This window comes from Nomascus leucogenys, chromosome 16 (genome assembly GCF_006542625.1).
Source record: "Nomascus leucogenys isolate Asia chromosome 16, Asia_NLE_v1, whole genome shotgun sequence".
Classification (NCBI taxonomy): Eukaryota; Metazoa; Chordata; class Mammalia; order Primates; family Hylobatidae; genus Nomascus; species Nomascus leucogenys.
The window spans coordinates 14,265,720-14,284,926 of record NC_044396.1 but is presented as its reverse complement, the minus strand read 5'-3'; the positions used below and the strand labels follow the sequence as shown (position 1 = coordinate 14,284,926).

The 19,207-nt window shown below is 40.7% G+C and overlaps 1 pseudogene; it reads left to right on the top strand.

The window, feature by feature from the left end:
* The first annotated feature begins 2,855 nt into the window (after positions 1-2,855).
* Positions 2,856-9,822, top strand: LOC100591440 (annotated as a pseudogene).
* Positions 9,823-19,207: the final 9,385 nt, after the last annotated feature.

The following is a 19,207-nucleotide window of genomic DNA, read 5'->3' as shown; positions in this document are numbered from 1 at the left end:
ATTGTAGTTTTGATTTGCATTTCTCTAATGATCAATGATATTGAGCAGCTTTTCTTTTTTATTTATTTATTTATTTATTTAATTTGTGAGACAGAATTTTGCTCTTGTTGCTCAGGCTGGAGGGCAATGGCATAATCTCAGCTCACCACAACCTCCACCTCCCGTGTTCAAGTGGTTCTCCTGCCTCAGCTTCCCGAGTAGCTGGGATTACAGGCATGCATTACCACGCCCAGCTAATTTTTTTTTTTTTTTGATATTTTTACTAGAGACAGGGTTTCTCCATGTTGGTCAGGCTGGTCTTGAACTCCCGACCTCAGGTGATCCACCCACCTCGGCCTCCCAAAGTGCTGGGATTACAGGCATATGCCCAGCCTTGAGAAGCTTTTCATATGCCTGTTTGCCATTTGTATGTCTTCTTTTGAGAAATGTCTATTCAAATCTTTTGTCCATCTTTTGATCAGATTGTTAGATTTTTTTTCCTATAGGGTTGTTTGAGCTCTTTGTATATTGTGGTTATTAACCCCTTGTCAGATGGGTGGTTATATACCTTTTTTTTTTTTTGAGACGGGCTTTCACTCTGTTATCCAGGCTAGAGTGCAGTGGCACGATCTCGATTCACTGCAACCTCTGTCTCCTGGGTTCAAAGGATTTCCAGCTAATTTTTGTATTTTTAGTAGAGAAGGGGTTTCACCATATTGGCCAGGCTTGTCTGGGACTCCTGACCTCAAGTGATATGCCCACCTCGGCCTCCCAAAGTGCTGGGATTATAGGCACGAGCCACCACGCCCAGCTGTTATATGCATTGTTAAGTCTGGTGAATACATACTGTCAAATTGCCTTCCATGAAAATTGCACCAAATTACATTCCCACCAGTGGTGTACAATAATGCCTCCCAACACCAGGGATAATCATGTTTTTGGTAGGCAATTTGTGGTATCTCATTTCATTAATGTGCATTTCCCTAACCCATATGTTTTTAGGTAATAGATAAAAAGGGGTATCTCGTTGTTGCCTTAATTTGCATTTTTCTAAAGTTTATTTCTTTTAAAAAGTAATAATTTCAAAGGACATTTTTCTTTTTAGTAAACCGATAGAATTTAAAAATTTTCCTCTATTAATTCTGAGATCACCTGAGACAAGGAGACACCAGAGTTTTTAAGTCACATCTCACAACCACACACTACAGGCAGTGGAGCTGAAAAGAAAGTACTCATCTAAGCAAACTTACTGTTTTACAGATTTAAAAACATAAGGCTGGGTTCGGTAGCTCATGCCTGTAATCCCAGGACTTTGGGAGGCCAAGGCGGGTGGATCACCTGATGTCAGGAGTTCAAGACCAGCCTGGCCAACATGGAGAAACCTTGTCTCTACTAAAAAATGCAAAATTAGCCAGGCATGGTGGCGCATGCCTGTAATCCTAGCTACTCGGGAGGCTGAGGCAGAAGAATTTCTTGAACCTGGGAGGCGGAGGTTGCAGTGAGCCAAGATCATGCCATTGCACTCCAGCCTGGGCAAAAAGAGCAAAACTCTGTCTCAGAAAAATAATAATAAAATAAAAATTAAAAAGTTAAAATAGGTCAGGCGTGGTGGCACATGCCTGTAATCCCAGAACTTTGGGAGGCCAAGGTGGGCAGATTATGAGGTCAAGAAATCGAGACCATCCTTGCCAACATGGTGAAACCCCATCTCTACTAAAAATACAAAAATTTGCTGGGCGTGGCGGTGCACGCCTGTAATCCCAGCTACTCAGGAGGCTGAGGCAAGAGCATCGCTTGAACCCAGGAGGCGGAAGTTGCAGTGAGCTGAGATTATGCCACCACACTCCAGCCTGGTGACAGAGTGAGACTCCATCTCAAAAAATAAATAAATAAATAAATGTGAAGCCCAGTGGTTAAAGAAAAATGTATCTAATGAAAGCTGTGATAGTTTAATCAAACACAAAGTGAGGTTATTTTGTAGTTGTAAAAATTTCTGTGTATTTCAATTTAAACAATATTATGTGGCATGTACTGTACTTGGAAAAAGTTACTCAACAAGGTGCAGCAAGAAAACACAAAGATAAAACTCCTTTCAAGGACTCTATGTACAGAAGTAAGGGAGTAGTATCAACAAAGTGCTTGATGAAAAGCAAAGGGTTAACAATGAAAATGTATAGAATGAAACCAAATTAATGAGGACAGCTGATGACATAGTCAAATTTATAGAAACTTGTCAGCACATAATGGAAAATAATTTTTTTTTTTTTTTTTTTTTTTTTGGAGACAGAGTCTCACTCCGTTGCCCAGGTTGGAGTGCAGTGGCGCGATTGTGGCTCACTGCAACCTCTGCCTCCCAGGTTCAAGCAATTCTCTTGCCTCAGCCTCCCAAGTAGCTGGGATTACAGGCATGTGCCACCACACCCAGCTAATTTTGTATATTTAGTAGAGACGGGGTTTCACCATGTTGGCCAGGCTGATCTCAAACTCCTGACCTCAGGTGATCTGCCTGCCTTGGCCTCCCAAAGTGCTAGGATTACAGGTGTGAGCCACTGTGCCTGGCAGGAAAATAATTTTTTAAAACTATTTTAGGGGTGATTTTTTAAAATATTATTCTGGTTGGGAAAAAGAACTTCACATATGACCACAGTTGTATGTATCTCCCATTAATCTGAATGTGGTTGTACAACAGCAGTTTCAGAAGATTGTGCTATCCGATGCCTCTATGTGGAGAAAGAATAGTCTATTCAATCAACAAGCACTCACTTAATCTAAACCTGGTGCTATGAAGGATCTACTAAGATCAAAGTCAAGGTCTTTCTGTCCTGGTAGAGTTTAGCCTAATGGACGAGAAAGACAAAGAAATAACACGAAACAGTATGATAAGAGCCACGATCATCCCATCTGAACCATTGTTGATCGGTCCCTGGGAGTTGTCAGCTCCAGGAAAGCTAGAAACAGGACAGACTGAGGTCAGATGCCAGAGACAGCAGGACCAAGATGCCAAAGCCTTGCCCAGAAGCACAGCACTGGTGTGGAGCTGAGGTCAGATAGCTGCCACGACGCTGGGGCCAGGCGGCTGGCTGGAAAGTGGAGCCAGAGCAAGCCTAGGGGACACATCTGAAGTCAGAAATGGCAGGGGATGGGGGAGAGGAAGGGCAAGGAGATGGGAAGCCTAAAGCAGGAGGCCAGCGAGAGTTTGTGGGAAGAACATTCTGTTGTGTGGGGACTTTCTCAAGGCCCTATTGACCAACCCCAGGAAACAATCCACTGCTGAATTAAAGGCTATACTCTCTGACCAAGTATCTAACTGTAGGGGTGGTATGAAGTGGTCGGGGAGTCATCAACCTGAATTTTTGAGGCTTCAAAGAAGAAGTAGCAGAGAATGTGGTCTGGTCTGTTTGAAGGGTGGAAGATGGAAACGGTGCAGGATGAGGCTGGTAAATTGGTACCAACAACCAACATTCATTGAGCACTTTCTCTGGGACAGGCCAAGTGTGAAGGGCTTCACACTCACGACCTTATTTAAGCCCCACAACAACCTTGTAGGATAAACTCTATTATTAGCCACACTTCACAGATTAAGAAACTAAGAAACTTTGCAGATTAGAGAGTTTGCATAATTTCTCTAAGGTTTCACACCATAATGTGAGTTCTAACTCTAGAACTCTATTATTAACTACTAAATATGCTCTGCGGGGCATGACTATAAAGAGACTTTCTCAGACTAAAAGTTCTGCACTCTCTCTTTTAGGCATAGTGATGCCTGTTTGGAAGTATAGCTTAATGTCATCAGCATAAACTTTAGAATCTTTGGATCTGGGTTCAAATCACAGTCCTATGACTTGGTGAGACTCCTTGTTCGAGGTAATTTTCTTAGGCATCATTTTCCTGTTCTGAATTAAGAATAATAACAATGTCTTTTTGATGAAATGTTGTGAGACTTAAATACGACAATGTACATGAAAGCGTCGGTTGACTACAAAGCTAAACGTAAATGTTAACTGTTATGCGTTCTACTGTATTTTATATAAACCCTCAAGGCAGCCATGAAGCAGAGTGATATGAGAGCCATCTGGAGACTATTTTGATGATCCAGATGAAGGATGATGACAAGGGCCTACGCCAAGGCAGTGGCAGTGAGGGTGGAGAGAAAGGACATATTTAAAGGATATTTAGGACGCTTTACAAAACAGAACCTAATGACAGATTGGATATAGAGAGAGAGAGGAAAGGGGGTCAGAATGATTCAGAGTTTTATGTTGAGTAATCGGGTGAATGGTGATGTCATTAATTAAGGAAGAAGAGTAGGCAGGATAATACGTTCTATTTCAGGAATATTGTGACGAGGTGTCTATGAGACATCCAGTAAGCGGAGATGTGAAATGTGAGTGGGACTATGAGGGGGGTGCTCAGAAAAGAGATGTGCCATAGATTCAGATTTGGACATCACTGGGTATTTGAGACTAAACCTCTGACAGTAGATGTGATGTCCAGGTAAGACATGAAGCAATGGTTTGTAGCCCTTTAAAGCCAAGGAACCTTTCCACTCACACACAAAAATAAATGCTTACGCTAAAACCCAGTTTGCAAAACAGCTCAGAATGAAGCTTTTCTGGTTAAATCCAGAGTGAATTGCCTGGAGCCCACTTCTTGAGATAGCCTCTGAACAGGTTTAACTGAGCCCAGTTTGAGAACCACCTACATGGAGAAGAGAAGAGGGTGAGTTAACCACAAAATGGAGTCTGAAAGAAAGCAGCTTATGCAAAATCAGACTGGAATTTTAGTTTTAGATTTTTTGTGAAAAGCTTTTTTGGAACTTTAATGATTTTGGAAGCTTCACCCAGTTATTTGCAGCACTAACACTCATGCTGACCTGCTCTTACAGATGTTTGACCCTGTGTTTCAATGTCTGAGTGTACCCACTAGAAGCTGCAGAGCCATTCACATAAGGATAGTTGGCTGAGTTTCCAAGTCTCTCTTTCCAAGTTCATGCACATTAGTTTTCCTCCTTATCAGCAGAGGCTTGTCTTGTACACATCTGCTGGGTCATTCATGCTGAGATCACCATGTTTGTCCCAATTACCATGATTCTTATGTGATCTCTAAACGAGATAAATGCTTATCCACTCAAGCAGTTGTTTAATAAAAGTTATCTTAAATATTTAACTGTAAACTTTTTAAGAAGTCGAATTGGTGAAAACTTTTCTCCGAATTAAATCAGTTGAGTCTGCTTATTATTTCAACACCATCGAGGGTTTAATGCTAAATCCACTACCGGTATTTTGATTTGATTATTAAATCAGAAACACCTAATCATATGATAAGGAAAGATAGTAGGAGCAAGAAAAAGGAGAGCAGAGGGAGGCCAAAAGAAAGAAGCAAGGACATCGGGTGATTATATTAAGAGCTAGTTTAAAAACAAAAACAATAGCACTCTTAACATATCAGTGATCTAACTCAATAAAAATTTATCTCTCAAAGTTCAACGTTGTGGGTATTTATGATTGGCATGTGATGGTTCATTTTGTGACGTGGGTACCCTTTTAGAGCCTCTACTTCTTTGCCTGGATCCTTTGCCACTCAGCGAGTGGATTGTGGACAAGAATACTACAAGGGAGAGGTATCCATGGGCCAGGCTGAAGGTGGGCGCATCACTTCTGTGCATGTTCCCTCGGCCAGAATGAGCTACAGAGCCATGCTTATCTGCAAGGGGAGTTGAGGAGTATCATCTAGCCGTGCCCCCAGAGCTAAATGGAAGTGGAGAAAGTGAGCAGCAGCTAATCTTTGGTACAGATGAAACAAAAAGTGCCCGTGCACAGGGTTTTGTAAAAATTAGGAAAAATGAATCCCTGGTACACAAAAATTTTCAGCCTGGAATTCTTCTTATACGGAAACATTAGTCCCAAGGTCTGAGAGAGGTGCATGTTGAAAACTCCCAACCCTGTCACAAATATCAGTTAATTCCTAGATAGGAGGGCATTACTATGTTTTTCAGATGTACCAAAGAAAATGTTCATCAATTTTATAGATAAAATCCAATTCTTAAAACATTAAGAAAACATTTTATTTCAAATAATAAAATAAAATATATTTGTATTTGACGCAACTGAGCATTATTATATAAACTTTTCCTTTACAAACTTATAAAAACTTGTTCACATTCTTACCCCAAAAAAAGTTTTCAAAAAGCTAAACACTTACCCACTGAGTCATAGAATAATTGGAATTCTGACAGGAAGATAACTGTAAAGCAGTTCTTTAAAGAGGAGCAGCACTCTGCTTTATTTAAACCCCACAAAGTAGGTAAGCATTTTGTGGGTCGTGGATTTTCTAATTCAAGGTGTTATGCAATATGCAGCTGGGCTTTGAATGGCTTCCTCCTTTGTTCTTCTTGCACGCACATGCCATTTGGTGACATCCTGAGGTCTGGGAGGCTATTGGATTAGACCTTCTGAAAAGGACAGGTTATTCTATGCCATGTATAAGAAAAAGCTTTGATGATTCACAAAATTAAAGCTTTTTACTTCCCAGCAGGGGAGATTTCCCAGCCAATATGTTGAAAGGAAAGTGGCTGTATTAAAACTTCCTCCCTGATAGAACCAGAGATCCCAGCTGGCTTTCGCAGGAGGGACAGAGCATTATGATGATGTTGATTAGACAACTTTTAAACAGCACCAGTAGACAAAGACATTTTCAGCCTCCAGAAAAGAAATGGAATGAGTGCCAAGTCTGCATTTTATGGAGAGTATAAGGCTTGTTCCAGTAAATGTTTTCTCATTATAGAGTAATGCTTGAGGAAGCACACATCAGCTTCATGCCCCTTCATGATTTCTCCTATACCACTGGTTCAACCCATTGAGGGATGTCTGATAAGAAAAACTTCTCCTGAAAAAAAATTTTTGCCTTAGAAAACATAGGTTAATTGTATTTGACTTAGCTGCGAGTAACAGTAGGGTCTTCCATCTCTTTCTTGTCACCTTTTTAATTGCACTCAGTGTTTTTGCTTCTTCTGCTTGAAGAGAGCACTGAAACAATGTGTATTGGTTTGTAATCAGCATCAGACTTGATTACTTAGTAATTTGTAAAGAACTTTAAACTCAGTAAAAGAAGTTCTTGGTGGATGTTTCCTTTTGGGGGCGTATCAAAAGAAAGTTGTCTTTTTCTTTTCTTCCCCATTTTATACAGATTTTTTAATGCGAGAATTCTATCCTTAATGTATCTTGATCTTTAATCATTCTGATTAGACAGCCATTGCAAAAAATCCATAAAACAAGCAGTTCTCCAATTGTGCCTGCAGCATGGTATTTTACGGAGTATGTTATGTAGAACACCATGGTTCCCGAGGTAATTATAGGTGCTATGAGAATGCAGAATGTATTCATTAATAACAGAATTAATTATTCCAGAATTTATTATATGACTCACACATAATAGAAAAGTCACCCTGTTTCAATTCTCTTTGAATCCTTTTGTCAAGGAGAAAGTTTCAACTTAATGACATTTTTCCAAGTACTTTTTAATGAGACAAGTTTCAGGCTGAGCGTCATCAGCAGACAATTTTATCTACCTCGAACTTAATTACATTTTATTCTCCTTACTTTTATTTTTATTTTTCATCTATGTATAGCAGGTGAAACAGATTGCCCAGTTATCAAATGATATACAGTTTTCTTTTAAAATAGTTATAATGCTTAAAAGGGAGTCAATTTAAAGGAAAATATTAAATGGTAAGAGTAAGTGGTTTATAGAACTCAACAATGACACTATCAGATCCTGGACTTTTATTTGATGAGAGACTTTTTTTTATTACCGTTTCAATCTCTTTACTGGTTATTGATCTGTTTATATATTCTCTCTCTCTGTATTTTTTTTTTTTTTTTTTTTTTTTTTGGAGACAGAGTTTCACTCTTGTTGCCCAGGCTGGAGTGCAATGGCACAATCTCAGCTCACTGCAACCTCTGCCTCCCGGATCCAAGCAATTCTCCTGCCTCAGCCTCCTGAGTAGCTGGGATTACAGGCATGCTCCACCACACTGGCTAATTTTGTATTTTTACATGAGATGAGCTTTCACCATGTTGGTCAGGCTGATCTTGAACTCTTGACCTCAAGTGATCCACTCACCTCGGCCTACCAAAGTGCTGGGATTACAGGCGTGAGCCACTGCACCCGGCCATATGTTTTATTTCTTCATGATTCAGTCTTGGTAGGTTATACGTGTCGAGGAATTTATCCATTTCTTCTAGCTTATCCAATTGTTGGCATATAATTTGTTCAGAGTAATCTCTTATGATCCTTGGTATTTCTATGGTATCAGTTGTAATATCCCCTCTTTCATTTATTTAGAGAAAGTCTTCTTTAAAGAGAGATTCTTTCTCTTTTTTTCTTAGTCTAGTTAAAGTTTTGTCAATTTTGTTTATCTCTTCAAAAAACAAACTCAATTTCATATAAAGAAGAAAATTTAAAGAACTAATACTTAATGTTTCTCAAACTCTTTCAAAAAATTGAAGAAGAGGGAATACTTCAAAATCATTTCGCAGGGCCAGCATTACCCTGATACCAAAGCCAGACAAGGACACTATAAGGAAAGAAAATTATAGGCCAATGTTCTTGATAAACATAGATGCAAAAATTCTCAACAAAATACTAGCAAACCGAGCTCAACAGTACATCATAAGAATCATTCACTATAATCAAATGAGATTTATCCCAGGGATGCAGGAATGGTTCAACATACACAAATCAACAAATGTGATACATCATATTTAAAGAATTAAGGACATAAATCATATGATTATCACAATAGGTTAAGAAAAAACATTGGACAAAATTCAACATTCTTTCATAATATAAACTCTCAACAAATTAGATATAGAAAGAATGTACCCCAATACAATAAAGGCCATATGTGACAAACTCACAGCTAACATCACACTCAGTGGTGAAAAGTTGAAAGCTTTTTCTCTAAGATCAGGAACAAGAAAAGGATACCCGATTTCTCACCATTTCTATTCAACAAAGTACTGGAAGTCCTAGCCAGAACAGTTAGGTGAGAGAAAAAATAAAAGGCATCCAAATTAGAACAGAAGAACTTAAGTTGTCTCTGCAGACAACATGATCTTATATATAGAAAACCCTAAGTCCTTCACCAGAAAACTGTTAGAATTAATAAACAAATTCAGTAAAATTACAGGATAGAAATTCAAAATACAAAAATCAGTAGAGTTTCTATGTAATACAATGAATTATCTGAAAAAGAAATTTTTTAAAATCCTATTTACAGATAGCGGCAGTGAGGGGCTTGCTGAGGTGCTCGGATTCTCGTAGCTGTGCTGGGATTTAACCACCAGGTCAAGCAAAAGAACAAACACCAAGACCACCAAGAAGTGCCCTCAGCACACAACATCCAATGTATTTGCTGTGTTTGACCAGTCACAGATTCAGGAGTTCAAAGAGGCCTTCAACATGATGGATCAGAACAGAGATGGTTTCATCGACAAGGAAGATTTGCAGGATATGCTTTCTTCATTGGGGAAGGGTCCAATTGATGGGTATCTGGATGCCATGATGAATGAGGCTCCAGGTCCCATCAATTTCACCACGTTCCTCACCGTGTTTGGTGAGAAGTTAAATGGCACAGATCCTGAAGATGTCATCAGAAATGCTTTTGCTTGCTTCGATGAAGAAGCAACTGGCACCATTCAGGAAGATTACCTGTGAGAGCTGCTGACAACCATGGGGGATGGGTTCATGGATGAGGAAGTGGATGAGCTGTATAGAGAAGATCCTATTGACATTGAGTTCACATGCATCCTAAAACATGGAGCAAAAGACAAAGATGACTGAAAGAACTTCAAGTTCCAGCCAAACATTCCTTGTTGCCACTTTGGGTATTTCTGAGATTTTCTCTTGCATGCCCTTAGTTTACAGCTTTTGCATTTCCTGTTGTATTTATCCTCAGCCATTTGGGGCACATGTATCTTTATACTCAGACTGGAAACAGGACTTTCTATTAATATCATTTTCAGAATAGAAAATAGGGTAATTGGCCGGGTGCGGTGGCTCATGGCTATAATCCCAGCACTTTGGGAAGCCAAGGCAGGTGCATCACAAGGTCAGGAGTTCAAGACCAGGCTGACCAACATGGTGAAACCTGGTCTCTACTAAAAATACAAAAATTAGCCAGCATGGTGGTGCATGCCTGTAATCACAGCTACTTGGGAGGCTGAGGCAGAAGAATTGCTTGAACCCAGGAGGTAGAGGTCGCAGTGAGCCGAAATTGTGCCACTGCACTCCAGCCTGGGCGACAGAGCGAGACTCCATCTCAAAAAAAAAAAAAAAAGAAGCCAGGCGTAGTGGCTCAAGCCTATAATCCCAGCACTTTGGGAGGCCGAGGCGGGTGGATCCCAAGGTCAGGAATTCAAGACCAACCTGACCAACATGGTGAAACCCCATCTCTACTAAAAATACAAAAATTAGCCAGGCGTGGTGGTGTGGGCCTGTAATCCCAGCTACTCAGGAGGCTGAGGCAGGAGAACTGCTTGAACTTCGGAGGCAGAGGTTGCAGTGAGCTGAGATTGCGCCACTGCACTCCAGCCTGGGCTACAGAGCAAGACTCCATCTCAAAAAAAAAAAAAAAAAAAAAAGGAAACAGAAAAAGAAAATGGGGTAATTTAACCTACCAGCCCCTCCCCACCAATAACTGTGATCTATACATAGTCAATATATTTTTTCAGAGAAAGTTATTTGTTGTTTTTTTTCTGAACCATAATTAAACTTTATGATAAAATAAAAAAAAAATTTTTAAATCCTGTTTACAATAGCTACCAAAAAATTTAAACAGGAATAAATTTAACCAAGGGGGCAAAAGACTTATACACTGAAAATTATAAAACATTGATGAAAGAAATTGAGGAAGACACAAATAAATGGAAAGATATCCCAAGTTTATGGAAAGGAAGAATTAATATTGTTAAAATGTCTATATTATCCAAAGTGATCTACAGATTCAATACAATTTCTATCAAAATACCAATGACATTTTTTCACAAAAATAGAAAAAAAATCCTAGAATTTATATAAAGCCACAAAAGACCCCAAATAGCCAAAGCAATCTTGAGCAAAAAGAACAAAGCTAGAGGCATCATACTACCTGACTTTAAAATACACTACAGGCTGCTGTTTTGGGCATGCTGCCTATGGGGTAGTCCTGCTTCACAAGGAGCAGTAAAATATATTTTAAAATAAATAAAATAAAATACAGTACAAAGCTATAGTAATCAATGCAGCATGGTACTGGCACAAAAATAGACACAGAGTCCAATGAAACAAAATAGAGAGTCCAGAAATATTAATAAATCCACATGTTTATGGTCAATCAATCTTCCACAAAGGTGCCAAGAACACACAATGGAGAATGGAAAATCTCTTCAATAAACTGTGTTGGGACAATTTATTGTGTATGAGAACAACCTGGCCAACATAGTGAAACCCCATCTCTACTAAAAATACAAAAATCAGCCAGATGTGGTGGTGGGTGCCTGTAATCCCAGCTACTCAGGAGGCTGAGGCAGGAGAATCACTTGAACCCAGGAGGTGGAGGTTGCAGTGAGCCAAGATCATGCCACTACACTCCAGCCTGGGCAACAGAGCGAGCCTCTGTCTCAAAACAAACAAACAAACAAACAAAAACCAAAATATAAGGAATGCTGTCTTAATCTCTCTGTGTTGCTATAAAGGAATACCTGAGGCTGGGTAATTTACAAAGGAAAGAGGTTTATTTGGCTCATGGTTCTGCAGGCTGTACCGGAAGCATGGCATTGGCATCTGCATCTGAGGGCTCAAGAAGCTTACAATCATGGCAGAGGGGAAGGGGAGCCTGTGTGTGCAGAGATCACATAGTGAGAGAGAGAAAACAAGAGAGAGGGAGGAGGAGGTGCCAGGCTGCTTTCAACAACCAGTTCTCTTGGGAACTAAGAGTGAGAATTCAGTCACTTGAGAATGGCATTCAGCCATTCATGAGAGACCCCTCATGACCCAAACACCTCCCACCAGGCCCCACCTCCAACAATGGAGATCAAATTTCAACATACGACTTGGCAGAGCCAAACTATAGGAAACTCAAACAACTCAACAGGAAAAAACAAATAACCTGATTTTTTAAATGGGCAAAGGATCTGAATAGACATTTCTCAAAAGAAGACATACAATGAATGGCCAATAGGTTTATGAAAAAATGCTCAAAATTACTAGTCATCATAGAAATGCTAATTAAAACCACAAAGAGATATCACCTCACACCTGTTAGAATGACTCTTATCAAAAAGACAAATGATAACAAGTATTGGAGAGTGTAGAAAAGGGAACCTTTGCAAACTGTTGGTGGGAATGTGACTTTGTATAGCTATTACGGGAAGCAGTATGGAAGTCCTTCAAATAATTAAAAATAGAACTATCATAGGATCCAGCAATCCCACTACTGGGTGTATATACAAAGGAAATGAAATCAGTATATTGAAGAGATATCTGCACTCCCATGTTCATTGCAGCATTGATCACAATATCCAAGATGTGGAATCAACCTAAGTGTCCATGAATAAATGAATAAAAAAGAAAATGTGGTACAGTCTTCCCCTAGTATCCATAGGGCCTTCCTCAGATACTAAAATCCATAGATGCTCAAGTCCCTTACATAAAATGGTGTGGTATTTGCATATAACCTATGCACATCCTCCTGCACACTTTACATCATCTCTAGATTACTTATAACTCCTAATACATGTGAATGTTCTGTAAATGGTTATTATATTGTCTTATTTAGGAAACAATGACTAAAAGTCTGTACGTGTTCTATACAGATGCAACTATTCATTTTTCTCAAATATTTCAATTCATAGTTGGTTGAATCCACAGATGCAGAACTCACAGATATGAAGGGTCGACTGCATATATACACAATAGAAATAATATCCAGCCTGAAAAAAGAAGGAAATTATGTCAACAAGATGGATGGAATTGGGGGATATTGTGTTAAGTGAAATAAACTAGGCACAGCAAAACAAATACCACATAATCTCACTTATATGTGGAACCTAAAAATGTTGAGCTCATAAAAGCAGGAATAGAATGGTGGATCCTAGGGGCTGAGAGTGGGGCTGAGATATTGGTCAAACAGTACAAAATTTCAGTTAGATAGGAGGAATAAATTCAAAAGATCTACTGTACAACATGGTCATTATAGGTAAGAACAATGCATTCTTGAAAATTGCTGAGAGTAGATTTTAAGTGTTCTCACCATAAAAAAGTATGTGAAGTAATGCATATGTTAATTAGCTCGATTTAGCCATTCTACAGTGTATACATATTTCAAAACAACATATTGTATGCAACAAATATATAATCTAAAAATGAATAAAAATAAGTAAGTGGGCCAGGCATAGTGGCTCACGCCTGTAATCCCAGCACTTTGGGAGGCCAAGGCAAGTGGATCACTTGAGGTCAGGAATTCGAGACCAGCCTGGCCAACATGGTGAAACCCCATCTCTACTAAAAATACAAAATTAGCCAGGCGTGGTGGCACACGCCTGTAGTCCCAGCCACTTGGGAGGCTGAGGCAGAAGAATTGCTTGAACCAAGGAGGCAGAGGTTGCAGTGAGCTGAGATCGTGCTACCACACTGCAGCCATCTCAAAAAAAAAAAAAAATGTGCATCTGAAGTTGAAAACCACTGCACTAAATCACTTACAAGGCCTATATAGCTGTAAGCTTCTATCATTCTTTTTTTTTTTCTTTTTTGAGATGGAGTCTCATTCTGTTGCCCAGGCTGGAGTGTAGTGGTGCAATCTCGGCCCACTGCAACTTCTGCCTCCCGGGTTCAAGTGATTCTTGTGCCTTAGCCTCCCGAGTGGCTGGGACTACCGCTGCATGCCACCATGCCCAGCTAATTTTTGTATTTTTAGTAGAGACAGGGTTTCACCGGCTGGTCTCGAACTCCTGACCTCAAGTGATCTGCCCACCTTGGCCTCCCAAGGTGCTGGGATTACAGGCATGAGCCACCACGCCCAGCCACTTCTATGATTCTGATAGGCCATGTAAAGTATTGTATTGACATAATCAAGAAAGATATCTTAGCATTCCATGCAACTAGTTAAATGAAACAGCTTAATTGCCATCATTCATGGATTTAGATATTCACATATGTATTGCATGCATATTACAATTTGACACAAGAACTATACTGGGGGTCTGATGGTGAGCAAGACAGATGTGGTCTCCTCTCATAGAACCAACAATCTCATGGAAGAAGAGTTAAATAAACACACCCCAGTGTTTCTATGCCGGAGACTGTTAGGGTAATATGGGAGTACATAGAAGGGGCATCCTCAGTAAATCTTAAATTGTATTATTCAAATTCTCTAAATAAAAATCAAAACATGCTTGGTATTCTATTTACCTGGTCTAGCAGCTTATGATAATGCAACATATGCCAAAAAGAAAAGCTAGAGATTTGAAAATTTCAGGTTTGTGTTTGCTGTCTGTTTGTACATACAAATAAATGCTCAAGTTGACACTGGACATCTGTGTAGCCCCGAAACAAAAGCAATAATGAAATTCCCTCCTTTCACCCCTTCCTACCCGGAAGGCACTTTTAGAGACATTGCATTGCTTGTATAAAATTTAGACTTTCATTTACAATCTGCTTGAACTCAGAATAGCAATAAGATGGAACCTATCTCAAGGATTCAACTGATGATGCATGCCATTTCATTTAAATAATAAATGGACCACATTCTGATGTTCTGGCTCTTTGGAGAAATTATCAACACGGTGATTTACATAGAAATAGACACGATTTGAAATCAATGGAAAATCTTCACTCACAGAACAGCTCTTGCATTAGGTAATTTTTGCTGAAATAAGCTTTTTTTTTTTTTTTTTTTTTTTCTAAAAAGCTAAGAAGGATAAAATCATGTGATTGTTAAACCAAATTAATTCAATTTTAATTTTCTAAAGCAGTGGGTCACAGTTAAAGTATTGGGGAACCGACATTAACTCTTTCAAGTAATATATACTGCAGTGGTCTTGAATAGTATCCTAGCAACCTAGAAATGTTCAGGAAATTTCCAATAGAATATACATTGAATGAATGCCAGCATCACCACATGAGGATCAGTGCTGTTGTATTAACTTTGCATTATATTAACTGACACATGAGGTATATATAGACAAAAGATCGGAGTTCCCCAGCAGTGAAGACATGCAACTTTCCATAAACATGGGCTTCCCTCCTTCAGCCATAGCACGGACCATGTGCCACTCTGCCTGGTGCAGTACTATCCACGGACTAGGTAAGAAAGGACAGCCACTCAGGTCTCGTGGTGCCAGCGGCTCTGTGGCTTCCTTCTCAGTCAAACAGGTGCACGGTCTTTCTGCCACTAACTTCAGACAATGAGAACTTTTTATATGAAGAGTGTTGTTGTCAGTTCACTCCCCAGTCCACTCTTGCTATGTTCTCTCGGGCACTCTGATTTTTCCCCATATACTCTGGTGTCAATTCCAACTCACCCCATGTATAAAACAAAGTGGGTTTTATTTTATTTTAATGTCTTATCATCCTACCAAATTCAACATGCCCAGAATTGAGCTCAACAGCTTCCCTGGGGCCTCTGTACTTCCCAGACAATCAGCTCTCCCTCCTTATTTTTAGTGTCTGACATCAGTAGACACCATCCTCTTCCTCATCATTCTTACTAGAAAGCTTGGCGTTGTTTTGGACTTTTTCCTCTCCTTAACACTTTACTTCCAAGCCCCAGCGAGCTCTGCCATCTCTTCCTCTTCATTCCAGTTCCTCCCACCCTGCCTCAGCCCCTTGTGGTTTTGTGTCCCAATAACCTAAGAACCTCTTCCTAGTCTCCTTTGCCTGCCACATTACCCTTAAGCCATCCGGACTACATTCTGTCGCTAGAACAAGTTTTCCTAGTCAGCCTCTCCTGTTTTTAGGAACTCCCAGTGCTTCCCTACCAACGAATGCACTGCTGAGGATAACAATAACAGTGATGGCAAGTGATGACAGCAACAACCTCTACCACGTCTGAGCACTTCTGTACCAGGCCTGGGACAGACACTTTATACACACACCACCACGGATTTTTACAAAAGCCGCATGGAGTAGCTGTGATCATCCCTAGTTCACAGGGAAGGAAACAGAGCATCGGAGCATTTAAATGACTTGCCCAAGATTCCACATGGACAGGGCAAGTCTAACCCCATACTGTATGTGTTATGCCATGTTGCTTTCAAAAAGCTTGGATTTCCAGTTTGGTTCAAATGTGAGCAGAACCTTCTGATCTAACCTTATTGCTTACTGCTCTCTGACAGGCACCTACTACTTAGGAAGGTCCAGTGTGCATCCCTCGAATGCTGTCCTCCCTAACTTTGCCTTAGTGTACCCCTCACCCCAGGAATGTTCTCTCTTCTACCTTCTGTTTATCTAAATGTTACTCATTCTCCAAGGTCCTGATCAAGTTAAACCTTCACCACAGGCTACTCTCAAAGCAGTGTAGTCCACCCTGGTATTCTCTCTTCTAAGAGTTAACGTGTGGTCAGTCCTCCACACTTCATTTGTTCACAGTTTTGTCTCTCCAGTTAGACATGAAACTAGAGTATAATAGGCAGGCTGCAATGGCTTCACATCTGTTATCCCAGCACTTCGAGAGGCCGAGGTGGGAGGATTGCTTGAGCCCAGAATTTGAGACCAGCCTGGGCAGTATAGTGAGACCTAGTATCTACAAAAAATACAAAAATTAGCCAGGCATGGTGGCTTGTGCCTGTAATCCCAGCTACTAGAAAGGCTGAGGTGAGAGGATCTCTTGAGGGCAGGAGTTTGAGGCTGCAGTGAACCATGATTGTGCCACTCTACTCCAGCCTGCACAATAGAGCGAGACCCTGTCTCAAAAACAATAATAACAACAAAAGAATATAGAGTAGAATAAAGAAATCATGGAAATGCTTATCAGGCCAACAGACCTGTTTTTTTGTTGTTGTTTGTTTTGTTTTTGAGACAGAGTTTCACTCGTCGCCCAGGCTGGGGGCAATGGCGTGATCTCAGCTCACTGCAACCCCTACCTCCTGGGTTCAAGTGATTCTCCTGCCTCAGCCTCCTGAGTAGCTGAGATTACAAGCACCTGCCACCACGCCCAGCTAATTTTTGTATTTTTAGTAGAGATGTATTTTCACCATATTGGCCAGGCTGGTCTTGAACCTCAGGAGATCCACCCCCCGTGGCCTCCCAAAGTGCTGGGATTATAGGCATGAGCCACCGTGCCCGGCCCAGACCTGTGTTTTGATTCTATCTTCTGGCCATGGGAACTCAGACACACTACTTGCCTTCTTGAAGCTGTTTCCTCATCTGTAAAAGAAGATAAGAATCCTTATTTGACAAGGTCGTTACACAGTATAATGAGATGAAAACATGTAAAGCCCTTTCCAGAGTACTTGGCAGCCTCTAAAACACATGAGTTTCTTTCCTCTTTGAGGATAAGGCTATGACTCAGACTTTCAGAGCGATCACGGGTGATTAGCAACAGTTTATGGGTTTTCAGTTGTATAACAGGATACTGAGTTGCTTGTTCGAACTGAGGCTTTGAGATGCAAGACAAAATATTCCAAGTATCCAGAACCAATTTCAGGACACCTCTCACTTCAAGGGGAGAGAGAAGAGAATGAGAGAGGACTGGGGAAGTGAATCTGTGATAAGAATTTCCCTGAAGGGAAAGCAGGGACTTGAACAGATACTCGAATATCCACGTTCATGGCAGCATTATTCACAATAGTCAAAATATGGGAGCAACCCAAGTGATCACTGACGCCTGCATGCAGAAACAAAATGTGGAATGTACGCACAGTGGAATATTACTCAGCCTTAAAAAAGAAAGGAAATTCTACCACATGCTGCACCATGGATGAACCTTGAACAGATTATGCTGCTAAAGAAGCCACTCACAAAGGTAAAATACGTTTCCTATAAGTACCTATTCTAGGTACTTACATGAGGTACTTGGAATGTTGTATGCTTCCTATAAGTACCTATTGTAGGTACTTATATGAGGTACCTAAAAAGTAGTCAAATTTACAGAGCCAGAAAGTAGAATGGTGGTTTCCAGGGGTGGGGAGAGAAAGAAATAGTGTTTAATGGGAACTGGGTTTCAATTAGGCGTGATGAAAAATTTCTGCTTATGGATGATGGTGATGTTTTCATGAGAATGTGAATATATTTAGTGCAAAGGAACTATACACTTAAAGATGGTTAAGATGATAGATTTTATGTTACATGTACTTTACCACAATAAATAATTTTTAAAAAAAAGAAAGAAAGAAAAAGAAAGAGTGGAAAAGTGATGCAGCCTGCCCAAATTTTCACCCAGTTGCAAGAGGATGGCCCGCACTGAGCAGGTTTACAAGGACATGAGGGACACAAGTGAAGTCCCATTTGTCTTTACAGCACCTGAGTCCTCTGGTTCAAAGGGCAAGTGACATAAGTATGGAAAAACTGACTCAAACAGGCTTAAACTATAAAGTGAATTTACTGGCTGAGACAACTGCTCTAGATCTGTGGTTATCAAACTTTAAGGAGCAGGCAAAGCTTGTGAAAACGCAGCTGGCTGGACCCCACCCCATGCTTCTGACTCAGGAGGGCTGGGCTGGGATACGAGGGTTTGGCTTTGCAGCCACTGTTGTGGGACGCCGAGGCTGCTCTGAGAGCCCTGTGTCCTGGAACATGCATGTGTCATGGGTCTGGGGCTCTGCTTCTCCAGTCTCTTGCTTCTCCCCTCCATCTTCCAATTTACTTGCAAGCTGATTATCCCGAGAGCTGAAGTGTCTGCCCCAGCTCCAGGTCTCACCTCTGCGTACCACATCGTCTAGAACAGGAGAAATGCCCTGCGTCCCCAGCATTCCTGGAACAAGCCGAACTAGATCACTTTAGCTCTGAAGCCCCCTTCAACTAGTTACCCTGGCCAGATGTGGAGGCTGTGGATTGGCCTCTGCTTGGTGCTGGGGGTGCCTCCAACTTGCCTAGAACCACTGGATCCCAAGGGGAAGCATGGAGGGAGAAATAGATGGTGGGAGCCGGGCGTGGTGGCCCATGCCTATAATCCCAGCACTTAAGGAGGCCAAGGCAGAAGGATCACCTGAGGTCAGGAGTTCCAGCCTAGCCTGACCAACATGATGAAATC